The 18,975-nt window shown below is 41.9% G+C and overlaps 1 pseudogene; it reads right to left on the minus strand.

Moving 5' to 3' along the window:
• LOC117832344 lies at positions 1-13,736 on the minus strand (annotated as a pseudogene).
• Positions 13,737-18,975: the final 5,239 nt, after the last annotated feature.

Here is an 18,975-nt window from a genome sequence, read left to right on the forward strand (position 1 = left end):
TCAGATACCAGTTTTCCGTACCTGAGGGGTATAATAAGAAGCCAGATTTGGGGTTATCGAGGTAACTTCAGGGTTAACTCTGGATTTTCAGTACTACGAAGATGGTTCCCGTCTTACCAGAGTCATCAGACCTCTACTGTTTCTCTTCAGAGCTGAAATATACACCAGAGAGTAAACACTTATTTATTGTGAGCCAGGATGCTAACCATAGATCATTAAAACAACTAAAACCTACCTGTGCAGTTGACGGGCCGGGTTGGTCATCACTAAAGTGATTAGAAGGGTTGTTAGAATCTTTTCAACAGTTTGTAATCAGGACATTGTCTAGCATTTTAACATTACATTACAATGGTCTCATTCCACCACCTGGTCCAGGAATACGGAGGCAACCAGTTTCTGGAATATCTTAACTTAAACTTGAGATAACTTGACTCAAATAATCAATTCAGTCCACATATACCACAGCCACCAACCCCGATCCCTCTCCATCAAGCTCAGCAGTGGTGTACTCTGGGGGGCAGGGGAACGATTGCCCCTGGTGTGCTAAAGTGCCCTCTTGGATTTCACTGTAGTAGATAAAACATTACAAATTGCCTTATCTGGTGCCCTTTCAGAGGAACATGCATGAAAAGTGCCCTCTGGATGCCCCACCCATGTAAAAACATAAAAAAGGCCCTCTTGATACCCCTCAAATGTATATAACAAAGAGAAAGTGCCCTCTCGATACCCCTTCTATGTAAAAACATAACAAAGGGCCCTTTTGATGTTCCTTAAATGTATAAAATGTAAAAAAGTGCCCTCTTGATGCTCCTCAAATCTATAAAACATAAAAGGGCCCTCTTGATGCCCCTCAAATGTAAAAAAGGTAGAAAAAGTGCCATATGGACACCCATGTAGTTCATTGTTATTTTATGTCAAAGCTAGGGTTGAAAGTCAAAACTAGCATGAATCTGAATGTAGCATTTCCTCAGGACTCTGTCCCCCCCCCCTCCTCGGAGCCGCTTGGAGCTCCTCCAAAACGAGCGCATCATGTTCTTGTCACTTCCTTTTGTTGTTACCATCATTGTTTCTACTATGACTCAATAGTAGTATGTAGCTATCTATATATGGCCACATAGATACGTATTCCTGAACCTAAATATATATCATGATACTGATCAGGATTTCACTCGCACATTCAGCAAATTTCAAGGTCAGCCTTTTTCACTCATGCAATAATACAAAAAATACTCACATCCTCTCTCAGAGCATTGCAGAAAAACTAGTCCATGCATGTGTTACCTCCAGATTGGATTACTGCAATTACCTTCAATCAGGCTGCCCTAATAAGTTTCTAAGGACTCTTCAGCTAGTCCGATACGCTGCAGCTCTTGTACTGACTGGAACTATGAAAAGAGAGTACATCTCTCCATTGTTAGCTTGAATCCTTCTTCTGACCTACAAAGCTCTTAATATTCAGGTACCTTCATATCTTAAAGAGCTAGTAGTGCCCCATTACCCCTCTAGAACATTACTCTACCAACATGAAGATGCTCGTTTGTAGAAAGTCTCTGAAAATAGTATGGGAGGTAAAGCATCTCTCCTTTGGAATCATTTCCCAGTCAGGGTTCAGGAGGCAGACACCCTATCTAATTTTTTTTTTTGTTATATTTTTAGGGACTTTTTGCCTTTGTGGATAGGACAGCTGAAGACAGACAGGAAATGCGGGGAGTGGGGGAAGACATGCGGCAAATGGTTGCGGCCGGGAGTTGAACCAGAGACCTCTGTGACGAGGACTGTAGCATCTGTATGTGGGGTGCTTAGACTGCTAGGCCACCAGTGCCCAGCCCCCTCTACTTTTAAGAGTAGGCTCAAAACTTTCCTTTTTGATAAAGCTTACCTGGAAGTGACTGATCATCTTGCTTGAGTGACTGATTAATCGATTCCTGCATTGTTTCCCTCATTGTCATCTTGATGTCCTCCTAAATCAGTAACAAAATATTTATCAATGATTAGAAATATATTAACATTTTGATTTATAGGACCCTACATGAATTAGCAGTTCAAATGTGTGTTTATTGGGCTACTCAGACTGCAGAAAAGTACATATATAATATAAAAGTAAACAATATAAAATAGGATTTTTAGTGTTTCTTTTCTAATAATTTGTGACAAAAGTTGATGGTTTATAAAAGTGCTGTGTTTTAGCTGTAAAATATATTATCATATACATGATGAACTCAAATATAGAAAAACCTTCATGTTAAATAATATGTCTTAATCTTATACATAATCTTACAGAAAGTTTAAGATATAATGCAACATTTTTACTATTATATATTTTTTTACTATGTTATCATCCTATGACATTTCTTGAAAAGTAACAAACCATCAAATTTTTCAGTTCTGACAACATATCATCTTTGGCTTTCTCAAACATGTTGTCCTTGTTATCAAGCACATATTGCCCAATGATTCCCCTCACTGTTGCTAGATAGCCGTCTCCTGAAATTTCTTGTGCCTCTACAATGGAGAAGAAAACTGTTATAAGTTACATTTCTCTACACACTTGTGATGCTAATGTATCCTCATATAATGCCAGGTTTTATATGCCAAGATCCTTAAACATACCGTCATAGCATTGTTGCATTTCCTCGATTGATATTGTCAGGCTGTTGTAGATTTCTTTCTTACGCTTCTGGATCCTATCCCAGAGGTTTGTCTTCATTTTTTCTTCCTACAAGAGAAAAAAAAACACTCTGTGTTTTAAGGAATTGTACTTCATCTTCATTGCTATAATGACAGTGTTCTACTTAGGCAATGTATATCCAGTGAAGTTTTTTGCCTCCTTTATCTTGACAAACAGCTTTAAACAACTCTTTTGAATAAGAAGGTAATATTGCCTTCTTTTACCTCTGTCCTCAGAAATTCCAGCTGCAGTTGCACTTTGTTGTAGCTTTCAACCAGCGACTCTGTGTCAAGTGAAAAGGAACTGATGGATCCGTTGAATGATTCACATTTTGACTCATTTCTGAAGCATGTTCGAAGATAAATGTTTAATTACGCAAGAATTTCATTTGTTTATATTCATTTCATTAAATTGTTTGCATTTCTTCATTGTACACAATTTTTAAACATTGTTCTATTCTCCAAAGCTGTAAAGAAGATTTTATTTCCACGTTTAGTGATGTCTTACGGGAAGGTCTTCCTGAATTCCTCATCAATGCTCTCAGCCAGCCATGAAGATAATTTTGCATTGAGATCAAGTTTCTTCTTGTTTTTCGGTTTGTAGGCACCATTGTTTGCAACAACACGCTTCAATGTTCTGTGAAAAGCACCTCCTTTTACCCCTATCTGAAATCCAAAATTAGAAAACATTTCATTAGACATTTTATGTGAGGTGACAATCACTGGTTTTGATTTACAAAAAATTTCAAGTACATACAGGATTTAAGAAGTACTTCACGGCACTGGTACAAGAACTTTTGGAATTCTCAACCCCCTCCATAAGGCAGTTTTCAAAAGCCTCATAGGTATTTTGCATGGACTCTGAGACATTCTCATGACCATGGCTAATTTTTTCTCGCAGGATTCCACACACATCTGCTCTTTTGCCAGCCTGAAAGCAAACAGAAAACATTGAGTATTTAAAACAATGAAACCATTCTTCTATGGGTTCATTATTTTCATATTTTCTGTTTCTTAATTGGGTGTATATAGGTGTGTCTAAACTTTTGAATGGTAGTGTGTGTTTGTATATATATACAAATATATATATATATGTGTATGTATGTATGTATATTTATGGATATACACACTTCCAGTCAAAAGTTTAGACACACCCTCTCATTCAATGGTAAGTCGTAAACACTCTGTTTCCCAGTATATACATAAAAGTCATATTCTGTGAGTGTGTGTGCTGTCCTCACATGTCCCGAAATGTATGTCTCAATCTAGATCTCTGGCTGGTTCCCTCAGGTTTATGATAACATGTCAGATATCGGATAATGTTCTTAATTTCATTTAAAAATACACTACCAGTCAAAAGTTTGGACACACCTTCTCATTCAACTTTTTTAAAATTTATTTTAATTATTTCCAACATTGCAGATTAATACTGCAGACATCAAAACTATGAAATAATTTGGTTTTGACATAATATGGATTACATATCCATATTGGTAAAATAGGGCTATCCATTATGTTCTAACCCTACCTCTGAACAACACAACTGATGGTCTCAAACACATTAAGAAGGCAAGTCATTCTACAAATTAACTCTTGACAAGGTTCATGGTAATTAGAAACCATTCCAGGAGACTACTTCATGAAGCGGACTGAGAGAATACTAAGAGTCTGCAAAGCTGTCATGAAGGAAAAAGGGGGCTACTTTACAGAATCTAAAATATAAAACATATTCTGGTTTGTTTCATACTTTTTTGTTAATTAAATAATTCCATATATGTTCTTTCATAGTTTTGATGTCTTCAAGGCAAGGCAACTTTATTTGTATAGCGCATTTCATACACAAGGGCAACTCAATGTGCTTTACATTAAAACATTACAAGCATTGGAAACATTCAGACAAGCACAAAAGAGCAGAATTAAAATGACAAATAAAATGAAACATTGAAAAGAAAAGGAAAATTTGAAATATATTAAAAGTAAATTTAAAATTTGCATTTAAAGTGAGTTAAAATAAGCTAAGATAGAAAGGCAGTGGCAAATAAAAAAGTCTTAGGGCCTGATCTACTAAGATCCCAAATAACGAGCGCTAATTTGCGTGTGCAAATAATAATTTTGCACGTGCTATTTCTGGGCGTGTTGCAGGTGATCTACTAAGACTGCGTGCGCAAATGATAACGAGTGCAAAAGTGGTGCAGACCGCCCTATTTTAATGAGGATTTTGCGTGTGCTATCGGCTGTCACCATGTAGAGTTTGAGAGAACAGAGTGGTCTTAAGCGATAAATGAAGTTTGAAGACATGGAGTTGGAGGTTTTAGTGGAGGAGGGAAATAAACACATCGGTGAACTCCAGCAGAGACATCTCAGCGTTAGAAACGCGATTTGGGAGGCCATCTGTGAAAAGGTGAATGATGTGAGAAAAAACAGAAGATCTGCCCATGAAATAAACGCATCTACTCTTCTCCAAAACGCAATCAGTGTTTAGAGAGCGATTTGATGAGGCTTAGTCTGCCACTCTTGCTCTAGAAAAGTTAGGCGTCACTTGGATGAAGACAGTCGCCTCACTGTCCCAGGGAGCAACTTTCGGGTGAACGTTTTCAATGCCTGATATCATCATCCAGCAACTGTCCCAAAGATTCACCAGCTTAAATGGAACTGGGAACATGTTTGAGTCAATTCGCCCCAACACACTGCTGCAAGCACGAGATGAGGAGTTACGCAGAGCTGCCTGGCGCAGCTCAGTGAGCGCTCATTCGCGTTAAAACTAACTAAAAACCCCTTGATGAGCACAATGGGACAGAATAGACTGAGTGGACATGTCATGTTATTTATTGAGAATGACAGATCAGAGAAAATGGACATACAGTGCATCGTGGACAAGTCCGCGGAGCTTAAGGCTCGTCCAAACAGTGGTGAGTAGGCCGAGTACTTCATATTGATTTTTTGTTTGTATGTGAACATGTGGGCTGCTGTGCCAAATTTACTAAACTTTATAGCTGTTGATACAGTGACCTACTGTGCTCTCATTTGTTGAAAAAGTTAAAGTGGGTGTCAGAATGATGCGGTCGCTATCCGTGGTGCTGAACTGCTTTGAATTTGTGTTGTTTTATTATTATTATTTTGTTATCTTGGTTTGATTGACTAAAACATTTAGTAATGCTTGTAAGCCCAGCTTTTGCGGGCATGTTGTAAAGCGATGTTATGATGAGCTTTACAGTGACCGCAGCCAAGTGTGCGTAATGCTGTGCCAGTTTGCACCTGCCTTTTAAACGTGCTAAATATAGACACAAATACAGCGCGCGCTATCTGCTTCGGGTTTGATAGATCACATTGCGTGTGCTAAATGATTACATTTGCATTTCCTCCTCCCAGTATTTTGCGCGTTCTGATTATCTACATGTATTCTGCATATTCATGAAGGCAAACACGCTAAATGATTTGCGAGTGCTATTTTGCTCATTTGACAGACGCAGTCCTCGGTGCTCTCGGTTAGTACGTCAGCTTTGCGCGCGCTATCAAGTTTGCACATGTTTTTATACACGCAAACCTTTAGTAGATCAGGCCCATAGTCTTTGATTTAAAAGAGGTGAGTGTGTTCAGGGAGTGTGTTCCAGATATGTGGTGCATTATGACTAAACACTGCTTCATCATGTTTCATTCTGACTCTAGGGACTGAAAGCAGACCAGTACCTGATGACCTCAGAGGTCAAGATGGCTCATACAGTAGCAGCAGATCAGCAATGTATTTTGGGCCTAAACCATTCAGTGCTTTATAAACCATCAGCAAGATTTTAAAGTCTATTCTCTGACAGACAGGAAGCCAGAGTAGGGATCTAAGAACTTGAGTGATGTGGTCTACTTTTTTGGTCCTTGTTAGGACTCAAGCAGCAGCATTCTGTATGAGCAGTTCCATCCATCCATCCATCCATCCATCCATCCATCTTCTTCCGCTTATCCGGGTCCGGGTCGCGGGGGCAGCAGTCTCAGCAGGGAAGCCCAGACACTCCTCTCCCCGGCCACTTCTACCAGCTCTTCTGGGAGGATACCGAGGCGCTCCCAGGCCAGCTGAGAGACATAGTCTCGCCAGCATGTCCTGGGCCTTCCCCGTGGCCTCCTCCCAGTCGGACATGCCCGAAACACCTCCCAGGGAGACGCCCGGGAGGCATCCTAACCAGATGCCCGAACCACCTCATCTGGCTCCTCTCGATCCGGAGGAGCAGCGGCTCTACTTTGAGCCTCTCCCGGATGTCTGAGCTCCTGACCCTATCTCTAAGGCTGAGCCCAGCCACCCTGCGGAGAAAGCTCATTTCCGCCGCTTGTATTCGCGATCTCGTTCTTTCGGTCACTACCCACAGCTCGTGACCATAGGTGAGGGTCGGAACGTAGATTGACCGGTAAATTGAGAGCTTTGCCTTCTGGCTCAGCTCTCTCTTCACCACAACAGACCGGTACAGCGCCCGCATCACTGCAGACGCCGCCCCGATCCGTCTGTCAATCTCCCGCTCCCTTTTCCCCTCACTCTTGAACAAGACCCCGAGATACTTGAACTCCTCCGCCTGGGGCAAAGACTCCCCTCCGACCTGGAGAGGGCAGGCCCCCCTTTTCCGACCGAGCACCATGGCCTCAGACTTGGAGGTGCTGATCCCCATCCCCGCTGCTTCACACTCAGCTGCAAACCATCCCAGCGCAAGCTGGAGGTCACCGCTCGATGGAGCCAATAGGACGACATCATCTGCAAGAGCAGAGACGGAATCCCAAGGCCACCGAACCGGAAACCCCCCGCCACTTGGCTGCGCCTAGAAATTCTGTCCATAAAAGTTATGAACAGAACCGGTGACAAAGGGCAGCCCTGGCGGAGTCCAACCCCCACCGGGAACGTATTCGACTTACTGCCGGCAATGCGAACCAGACTCTGGCTCCGACAATACAGAGACTGAATGGCCCGTAGCAACAGGCCATCCACCCCATATTCCCGGAGCACCCTCCAAAGGATACCTCGGGGGACACTGTCGTAAGCCTTCTCCAGGTCCACAAAGCACATGTGGACTGGTTGGGCAAACTCCCATGCCCCCTCCAGCACCCTCCCGAGGGTGTAGAGCTGGTCCAGTGTTCCACGGCCAGGACGAAAACCGCATTGTTCCTCCTGTATCCGAGGTTCAACCAACAGCCGGACTCTCCTCTCCAGCACCCTAGAGTAGACTTTCCCAGGGAGGCTGAGGAGTGTGATCCCCCTATACTTGGAACACACCCTCTGATCCCCCTTCTTGAAAGGGGGACCACCACACCCGTCTGCCACTCCAGAGGCACTGTCCCCGATGTCCATGCAACGTTGCAGAGGCGTGTCAACCAGGACAGCCCTTCAACATCCAGAGCCTTGAGGAACTCGGGGCGGATCTCATCCACCCCCGGGGCCGATCTCATCCACCCCCGGGGCCCTGCCGCTTCGGAGCTGTTTGACTGCCTCCGCGACCTCGGCCCCAGTGATGAACAAGCCCACCACCAAATCCCCCGGCTCCGGTCCCTCCTCGGAATGCATGTTGGTGGAATTGAGGAGATCCTCGAAGTATTCCTTCCACCGCCCGACTATACTCTCAGTCAAGGTCAGCAGCTCCCCATCCACACTGTAAACAGTGCGAACAAAGGGCCGCTTCCACTTCCTAAGCCGTCGGACAGTTTGCCAGAACCTCTTCGAGGCCGACTGAAAGTCTTCCTCCATAGCCTCACCAAACCTCTCCCACGCCCGAGTTTTCGCCTCGCCAACTGCCCGGGCCGCAGATCGCTTGGTCTGCCAGTACCTGTCAGCTGCCACCGGAGTCCCACAAGCCAGCCACGACCTGTAGGACTCCTTCTTCAGCTTGACGGCACCCTTCACCTCTGGTGTCCACCAGCAGGTTCGGGGATTACCGCCACGACTGGCACCAGCAGCCTTGCGACTGCAGCTCCGGACAGCCGCCTCAGCAATGGCAACGTTGAACCGGGCCCATTCCGACTCCATGTCCCCCGTCACGGAGGTGGGAGTTGAAAACCAGCCTGACAGGGTCCTCCGCTAGACGTTCCCAGCAGACCCTCACTGTTCGTTTGGGTCTGGCAGGTCTGTCCGGCATCCTCCCCCGCCACCTGATCCAACTCACCACCAGGTGGTGATCAGTTGACAGCTCTGCTCCTCTCTTCACTCGAGTGTCCAGAACATACGGCCGCAGATCAGCCGATACGACTACAAAGTCGATCAGCGATCTGCGACATAGGGTGTCCTGGCGCCACGTGCACTTGTGAACACCCTTATGTTCGAACATGGTGTTCGTTAACGTGACAAACTGTGACTCGCACAGAAGTCCAACAACTGAACACCACTCAAGTTCAGATCAGGCAGGCCGTTCCTCCCAATCACGCCCCCCCAGGTCACGCTGTCATTGCCCACGTGAGCATTGAAGTCCCCCAGCAGGACAATGGAGTCCCCAGTCGGGGGCGCCTTCCAGCACCCGTCCCAAAGACTCCAAAAAGGGTGGGTACTCTGAACTGCCGTTCGGTGCATAAGCACAAACGACAGTCAGGACCCCGTTCCCCGACCCGAAGGCGCAGGGAAACAACCCTTTCGTCCACCGGGGAAAAACTCCAACACACAGGCAGAGAGCTGGGGAGCTATGAGCAAGCCCACACCCGCCCTCCGCCTCTCACCTGTTGCAACTCCAGCAAGAAGAGGGTCCAACCCCTCTCGAGAAAGTTGGTTCCGGAACCCGAGCGGTGCGTAGAGGTGAGCCCGACTATATCTAGCCGGTATCTCTCAACCTCCCGCACCAACTCCGGCTCCTTCCCCACCAGAGAGGTGACGTTCCATGTCCCAAAAGCCAGTTTCCGTAACCGAGGATCGGACCGCCAAGGCCCCCGCCTTTGGCCGCCGCCCAATCCACTTCGCACCGGACCCCTGTGAGTCCCCCTGCAGGTGGTGAGTCCACGGGAGGACGGATCCATGTATCCCATTCGGGCTGAGCCCGACCGGGCCCCATGGTTGAAGGCCCGGCCACCAGGCGCTCGCCTGCGGGCCCCAACCCCAGGCCTGGCTCCAGGGTGAGGCTCCGGTGGCCCTCCGGACAGGGTACACTTAGTCCTGTTCTTTTTCTTCATCAGGTGTCTTTGGGCCGCACTTTGTCTGTCCCCTCACCTAGGACCTGTTTGCCTTGGGAGACCCTACCAGGGGCAATTGCCCCCGACAACATAGCTCCTAGGATCATTAAGGCACTCAAACCCCTCCACCACGTTAAGGTGGCGACCCATGTAGGAGTCCTTGTTAGGACTCGAGCAGCAGCATTCTGTATGAGCAGTTCCTTCAGTATTTATGTACAGTGTTTCAAATAATTAAAATAAATAAAAAACATTGAATGAGAAGATGTTTCCAAACTTTTGACTGCTAGTGGATACTGACCTTATAAGGTCACTATAGACTGCTCATGTGATATCTGCCGTCTAAGTAGTAAGAACAGAATAATACATGTCTTATTTTTGAATCAGGTATTAAGTAATGTATTCAATTTCTAAATAGACTTAGATGGTTTGGAATAATGTCTTGAAGTGTTTCAGTATGTCCTATCTACATCCTATTTGTTTTTAATGAATTAAGAAGAGGAAGTATTATGCTTACAGAAAGTAGCAAAGTAGCATGTGTATTTGTCTACGACCGCACTGTATGTAATATACAGTTCAGGTATATGGTGCTTAATTTGGTTAAAACTGTGTTTACTATCTGATTAAAACACACTGCACATTTTCACTTTGTGGTAAGGCTTGACATGGCCATGTGTATCATAAAACAAATGGCAACCAAAGTGTGTTAAGGGGAAATAGCTATCATTTACTATAGTAATGCAGCCTCTCTAAACAACAGACATTCAGGAAGTCTACCTCAATAGCTTAAGTTTATTTTGAGTTGTTTCACTATTTCATTGACATGAGAGCAGAAGGCACTGATTTTATATCTTTCACACAAAATCATTATTGACACAACCACTATCTAGTGAATGGAAGTGATCCTTATTCAGGGAAAATTATTTGCTATTTGCTCTCTCAACACTAAGGATTATTACAGCACTTAAACACAATGAAAATTCTTGACTCTAGATCTTACCACATCTCCTTGCCTGGCCCCTTGAATCAGGGACAGAATCCCCTTTGCTTCGGACACGCACTGGTAGTTCAATGTCCAGAGTGACGGTCATTGAGGTTTTTCAGAAATTCCTGAAGTTTGGGGATTTCTGTAAAGAGAAATACAAAATACACATCTTGCATAGTTATCTTCCAAGATACTTCTAACAGCTCATTAATATTTTTTCTCTTCCACAGAGTTATTCATTGACTTGATGTACCGGTTTCATCTGGCTCCAGCCTTTCTTTGTCCAGAAACTCGGTGGAGCTCACCGTGAACACCTCGAAACATTCCTCACGAATATGTGTCTAAAAAAGGATAATTTAGGAGAGGGTCGCAGTTAAGGGATAATCTTGTTTTAGATTTTCTGTTAGTCTATAACATTTTCTCTAACCTTGTTTAGTTTCCTGAATTCTCTCTTCACTGTTTCCTTGGCTTGCATGTTCCTCTTGATTATCTTAGCGCGAACATCTTCTGCTGAGCTGTATGAAGAGATTAGTATTACGCAGCAGCTCATACAGTGTCTATACAGTCCTGAAACCTCAAAATCCAAAAAATCTTTAGCTTGAACTGCTCTTCTTTTCTCTCAGAATATTTCGAACACAATGGTGCATAAACTGTTTACTATACGTAAATGAGGTACAGTGTTGGTGTGTGTGTGTGTGTGTGTGTGTGTGTGTGTGTGTGTGTGTGTGTGTGTGTGTGTGTGCATGCGTGTGTTTTTGCGTGCGTGCGTGTGCTGAAGAACTGCATGACTTGGTGACGGGGAGGGAACATTGTTTTGCACATTTGCTTGTGTCTACTTCTCTTAGGTTCCTGGTTTCAACACAAGTCAGAGTCTACATCTAATGTTTAAAAAGATCACCTACCGATTTACATTGCTGAGAACATCAGACATGGTGCAGGTGAAGTGAATTTACTGACACTGGCCACCATTTCCCATAATGCTGTTGGCATTTTTCAGGATCTCCCATGGTTCTTCCTCTGCTGCTGCTCTCTGGATCTCGGCCACAATCCACACAGTGGAGCAATCTCCAATGACCTAGAGGGATGAGATCCAAGTAGTGCTTTGGCATGAAACGATGTTACAGTTTAAAGTCACAAAGAATTATAAAACTATGAATTTCAATTAATTACCCCTTTCCACATTTTATCTCTGCTTTTGTTGCGGTCTCCACTTCCAGGTAGGTCCACAAGAGTGACATGCTGGAGGATGTCATTATTCGGCACCCGGACAGTCACACACTTCACCAGGGGCCAAAACCACCTCTTTACCTCTTTACCTTTTCCATCTTTTGAGCCACTTCTTGTGTATTTGACAAGTTCTGTAGACAGCTCTCTGGCCTGCAATTGAAAGTAGGGGGGGGAAAAATCCTAATTGGAATTTGATAAGCAGTTACAATGGAAGCCTTGTGACTCGTAGAAAAGGTTCAAATGATTTTCCAAAGGAGGCTGCATTTATTAAGGCAGAGGTTCTCAAACTTTTCGGCCAGCGACCCCCAAAATAAGGTGCCAAAAGACTTGCGACCCCCACTTACTGATCCACAGGTCAGGGTCTTGTTTTCAGATTTTTTGAATTCTGGGATTTCTCTGAAGTGTTTGTCATGGCAGAGACTCTCTGGGGAACTGTTTTTTTCCCAGTCTTCTCCGTACAGCGCTGACAGCATATCCACAGCATGACTGTAATCATCATAATCGTATTCATGTTTTTCATCATTTAGATGAAAGTGAACAGGAACCACAAATCATGCCTCCACTCCTGAAAAAAGTAAGAATGAGAATGAATTAACTGAAGATGTGTTGTCAATGTTTTATTTTTGCTCATTTTTTAAAAGCATCTAGTATTCAAACTCAGCTGATTTTACCTCTTCTGAGATGAATTCAATCTCTGCCTCATAATTCTTGTTCTTTGTGTTAGCCTCCACTTTAATCATGACTGAGGTACATGCACTGATGTCTCCTGAGGGCAAGAGATCCTTCTCTCCAATGACAGCGTTTATTAAAGAGCTCTTTCCAGACCCAGTTTTTCCAAAGACACCAACCATCTCTCTCTTTTCTTTCTTCAAACCATCTATCTTGTCCTGTTGTAAGAGTTTAAATATGTGATGATTAGTACGAAAAATATAACAATGAAAGTGCATAAGAAAATCATCATTCTTTTTAAACTTAAAGCTGATAATAGGGTAACAAAATGCTCACAGTATTATCATGAGACTTTGCATTTCAGCTCTGAGATCAACAAAGCTTAGAGTTATAGAAAACACCATGTCTGGCTCAACAAGTCTGTTATATTTTTCCCAAACTTTCATACATACAATACTTAAACTTCATATGAAAGTAGAATTTAAGCCCACCATTCGCAAATATCTGGAAACCTCTGGAAAGAATAACATGAAGTATATAAAATGTACTTCTTACTTCAGAAAATCATTGAGCTCTGCGTTGCCTCCTTCAGTTAGTTTGCTTTGAACATGTGTCATGATTTTTTTCACTTCAGACCTCATGGATGTTTCTGCTGGAGTAAAAGTAAAGCATAAGAAAAGTTGTCGGTACGCTTTATCGCTCAATTAGGCAGTTTCATTGGACTACCATCCTTGTCCCATACAAGCAATAGATTTGTTTTTGTACAAAAAAAAAAGGAAAAGAATGTAGATTGTGGGAGACAAAATCTTTCCCAAGTCATTTACGGATCCCTCAGAGAGTGTTAGGTTTTTTTGCTAGCTTGCTGCAGGATGTAAAAGTCATCTGAGCTTTAACATCATTAGACCCTATCTAAACAATCTGTTGTGCACCTTCTTTACAATCTGCACCCTTTAGATAGGCAGGATACATATACTGTATATATTAAGAACCATTTGCCTCTCATAGTATTGAAACATGGTCTCAAATGTCTTGTAAAAGCAAACTATTGATTTGTCTAACTTACCATTATCATTTGTGTTACTGTTGGCTGAAACCTGAGAATGAAAATGTACTGTCAACTCTTAAAACTGGGTGTTATGATGGCATCATTTCCACACAGGTTTTATGATGTTCATAATTAAACCATTTGTTTCACATAAATCATCTGTTATGAGTCAAGATCATCTGTTCACAGTCGAGGCTTTCTTTCCTCAGTTAACAACAATGTGATCCTGCAGATTAACTACGTATTTATGAATAACATAAATATAAGTAATATTAACATGTCTGACAATCATTGTATCTTTACATGAACAGAACCTGCTTTTTCTACATGGTCTAGTTAGTCATTGATAGTGTTTCAGAAGAAAGAGCAAAGTCATTCAACATTTTAGGCAATTCATCAAATTATTCTGCATCACTATCATAAATTCTATAGATAGCACCCATACAGTCTATGATAACAACTCACCACAAAAATGCATTCTGCTTACACTTGAAGAAAAAAAATCTGTTACCTCATTTGCTGCATTTGAGCCTCCTGATGACAAAAACAAAAAAAATGAAAATCTGGTAAGAATTATGTCAGAAGTCTTTGAAAGACTCAAGAAAATGTCATTTGAATTAACCTGTAGTCCTAGCTGCCTTTATCAGTTGATGTCCTTAAAACAGAAGTTCATGCTTATCTAATTATGACTGTGTAGTTCTTCATAATGGAAAGTGTTAAACCAAAGAATTACCTTTAATGACTTGAGTCTTGTCTTGAATTTTGCTCTTGGTCCCATTTCTTTGAACAACTCACGGATGTCGTCACTATCAAGACAGAAAAGATTTGTCTCATCAATGCCTTGTTCTGTTTTTAGAAAATAAAGTATTCAGATCAGTGTTGGACATGAAAAAATAAATATTTTTTGGAAATGCTGGACATGTCTGTCCATGTCTGTATACTTTAAAATAATTTACCTTTAAATGTTTCTATGTAACTGCTGAGACCCAATTCTGTAATAGATCTCGAACAAAATCATCCATGACCGGAAACAGCAACTGTGAGGAATCACATGAATACAATACAAAAACTGCACGCACATGTTTTTAATTTAAATTCAGTTTTCTTCCCATTTCAGCTGTGAAGTCTATTGTCAGTCTCTTTACATATTTCCCAACACTGGCAGTAGTCCCCAACTGTTACAAACAAAACATAAGTACAGCTTTTACAGTGCACAATGTTGTATGTAAATACAGCAATGTGATGTTTTAATACATCTTAATAATACTCACTGTCGTGGAATTTTCATAGTCTTATATATATGTATGTAAGAATGTTTAACTATTGTATTCTTTCAGTCTAAATGTCATGTTTAGAGTAACTTGTTTCCTATGTCGTCTGTGACGGGCGAGATCGTGTCAGGGTTGTAGTCAAGGTCTCTCCCCCTGCTCCTGTCTTTATCTATGTGTTATGGCTGACTTACTGTCTCCAGAACTAGAGCACAGGTCTTCTTCCCACTTGTTGGGTTCCTATTGTCCAAACATGGTTATCTAACTTTATTGTCGTCTTCAGAGGGAATAAATACCATGCCAAGGGTTTTGTCTGTCAGAACTGACTTGGCATTGTACTGCACTCTCCTGCCTTTGTACTGTTATGTTATTTCTCCTTGATCAAGTTCTACATAAACTATTTCAACGTAAGCCGTCCGAATCTCCTGAGTCTTCTGTGTCCAGTGTCCAGTTTGTTGCTGAATTTGTGATGGAATTCAGTGCCATGCTAAGTCAGTTCTGACAGACAAAACCCCTTGGCATGGTATTTATTCCCTCTGAAGACGACATGACATCTAGACTGAAAGAATACAATAGTTAAACATTCTTACATACATATATAAGACTATGAAAATTCCACGACACTCACTATTTCAGCTCAGTCTGAGGGTGCAGAAAGTAGATGGCTTGGAATCCACAAACATAATCTACAAAGCAAACTACAAGCTTTATGGAGCTCAGTGCAAGTTCAAGAATTAATTCATATGTTTCATAACCTCCTATCCCATCTACACATCTCCCTCCATCTCTATCTCCTCCCTCTTCAGTGATCAACAACATGTGGGTGTTTACTTGTGTTGTTTAACCGCAGCCTCTATCAACCAATCATCCTGCTGCTGCCAATTTTTAAAACAATTTTTAAAACCTCTGTGCTCTGCTAGTAGTATGGCACTGTATAACTTTCCCACTTTATTGCTGTTACTGCTCTGTTGACCCCTACTGGGTTGTTTGGGGTACCTGCACTGCAAGACTTGAAATGGGAGGACACCATGACTCTCACACACTTTATACCTGATCTGCTCCTTGCAGGTAACAAGGGGAAAAGGAGGTGACTGGCAATGTTGTGAGACAAGGATAATGTATATCATAGCTGCTTACCTGCAGCTACACTTCCAGGTTGCAACACCCGTTTCCCTTTAATAAATCTATAAATCATCAGTTCAGCATGCATATACTCACCACAATTTTTTATGAACAAGGCTAGAAGAGAATTTACAAACATCTGCTCATGTTTCTCGTGCAATGGCTTTGAGTTTTGGTGTACTTTTGCATCTTTAACAATGTTGCCATAATTTCAACACTGTGAAATTTTGGTTTGTTTCAGGATTAGCTAAAATCCTATCCTACAGTAAATCAAATCATCTATCCTACAGTTGACCTAAACTAACCCAAGGTCTAAGAAGTGTTTACTAGCACTGAGACACAAAGTTTGCGCCTCAGGGTGAGTTTGTTGCATTCTTTTAGCATGAGTTTCTGTGGTCAGTGTTCAACAGCGAGTCAACTGCTGTAAATACTGCACACCTCTTAGACCTCGGGTTAGTTTAGGTCAACTGTGGGATAGATGATTTAAATCATATCCTCATGGATCTGTCTTTATGGCCGTGTGCACAAATGTGTTTTATCTGATGAAGATAATGCAAACTTATCAGTGTGGCAGTTAAAAATATTTTCAGGTATGATGGCAGTCATTTCTGATCATACAGTTGTGAAGCCTTTCTTACAATGCAAAAATGTCAAGAGACAGAAACTAAATGTCTTCGCTTTTAGGGACTCGGGTGTGTTTTTTCTCAGTGAAACAAAAGTGAAAGTTGATCGGAGCAAACAAAGAAGTTAAAAAAAAATCCTGCTCGTGGGTGACCTTCAAAAATGTGTCTGTCTGAGGATAATTTAATGACTCTTGATTGCGCAACCCTTTCCAACCATTAATTCAACTTCACATGAAGAACATCCCAACCCATACAACTACTGGGCTAAGCCACCCGCTCAACCAGTTAATCAGGTCCATGGAGTTGTAATTAAAATGTCCTTGTTGTTGATGTTTGGATTAAAGTATAAGATAATAAGATAGCACCCACATGTAGCTGATCACTGAAGAGGGAGGAGTGTAACTTAATGGGATAAGATAGGGATGAAACACATGAAATCATTCTTGAACTTGCACTGAGCATTGTAAAGCTTGTAGTTTGCTTTTGTAGATTATGTTTGTGTATTCCAAGCCATCTACTTTCTGCACCCTCGGACTGAGCTGAAATAGTGAGTATTAATTAAGATGTATTAAAACATCACATTGCCTGTATTTACATACAACATTGTGCTCTGTATAAGCTGTACTTATGTTTTGTTGTAACAGTTGGGGACTACTGCCAGTGTTGAAAATATGTGAAGAGACTGAAAATAGGCTTCACAGCTGAAATGGCAAGAAAACAGACTTTAAATTAAAAACATGTGCGTGCAGTTTTTCCATTTAGAAATCCACTGTGTGTTTTGCTACTTCCGGGGGGTCAGAATCAGAGCAGTTTCTTTTCTTGTGAAAGAAACTGCCCTGTCATTATTTACATACAACATTGTGCACTGTAAATGCTATACTTATGTTTTGTTGGTACAGTTGGGGACTACTGCCAGTGTTGAAAAATATGTGAAGAGACTGAAAATAGGCTTTACAACTGACACTACAATAAACCAGGGTGAAGTTATTGAATATTTTTTGTAGTATCCTTTTTCGGCATTGCAGTCGGCAGACGGTCCCTGCACACTCGTCATACAGCCGTTTGTGCACAGAGGCCATTGTTAGTGGTCCTGCTCGGACGGCTCGCTCTGTGGAAAATGAGGTTGTAGTTCACAGTCTGCCTTACTGCGGTGCTTGAGACGTGTCGTTTTAATACAACAATGTTTTTAACAGAGTGATTGATCCAAGAAAGCCAAATCTGTGAATATATTTCCAACTTTACTTCCTCATTCTCTTTCATAGGATGGGTCTTGGCTTGTTGTGCTTGTTGTGCAATTCCTGTTCCTGCCAGGCTCTGAACTGAATATGGTTAGGGGAGTTTCTGCTTGTAGACAAAGATATGTTATGAGGTGTGTCTTCTTGACAAACAGGATGGAGAACCGACACAATCATTCTGTATTGAAGTTTGCGGGTACAACTGTGGCATTAGGAAGTCGGTATGTTGACCATTTTTTAGATGCTAACAGATGTTTCTCAAGGGTGACTTAGTCCAGAACTTAAAATTAGGCTGGTCTTTTTTCAAACCAGTAATGAATTCTAGATCGTCTGATTGAGGTAGAATTGTGACCAGGCTGGTATTTCCTAAATACTTGCTCAGAACCGTTACATGCACCAACTTGTATCTGTTCATAAGCCCTTATTTTCTTTTATCGATCTATTGTTTAATAACTATCTAAAAAATGTCCAGTTGTGAAAACTGATTCAAATATAATTATGTGATTACCTTACAGTTGCAGTTTCCGACCATGGATCACTATGTTCGTCAGAAATTAACTGAATGGGGTCTTAGGGACTGGATAGAAAAATTCAAGGTGAAGTATTACTGATTGATTTGCACATGTATTCTATCACAGCACATGCATAAAGTGACATAAAAGGTGCTGAACATTCTGCAGTACATTGCTGACTCAAACCTAACAGACATCCAGCATTTATGAACTTGTTTATTTTTGTATGACCAACATTAATTTGAATTGTTTCTCTAATAATAGATCAAGAGGTTGATGAGGAAAGCTTTCACCTGTCTAGGTAATACAGACATCGATAACTTGATCACAAAGGTTGGACCAAGAGCAAAATTCAAGAAGAAATTCCAGCTGCTAAAGGTAATTTGAGTGTAGCTGTAATATTATGGTACTTAGTCTAAGACTTTCCTTTGTGCAGATCCATGCATTTAGAATTAGATGAGCATGAATCCTTGTTTTGAAGACACTAACCGATAAAGGATTGTAGG

This window comes from Notolabrus celidotus, chromosome 20 (genome assembly GCF_009762535.1).
Source record: "Notolabrus celidotus isolate fNotCel1 chromosome 20, fNotCel1.pri, whole genome shotgun sequence".
Taxonomy (NCBI): Eukaryota; Metazoa; Chordata; class Actinopteri; order Labriformes; family Labridae; genus Notolabrus; species Notolabrus celidotus.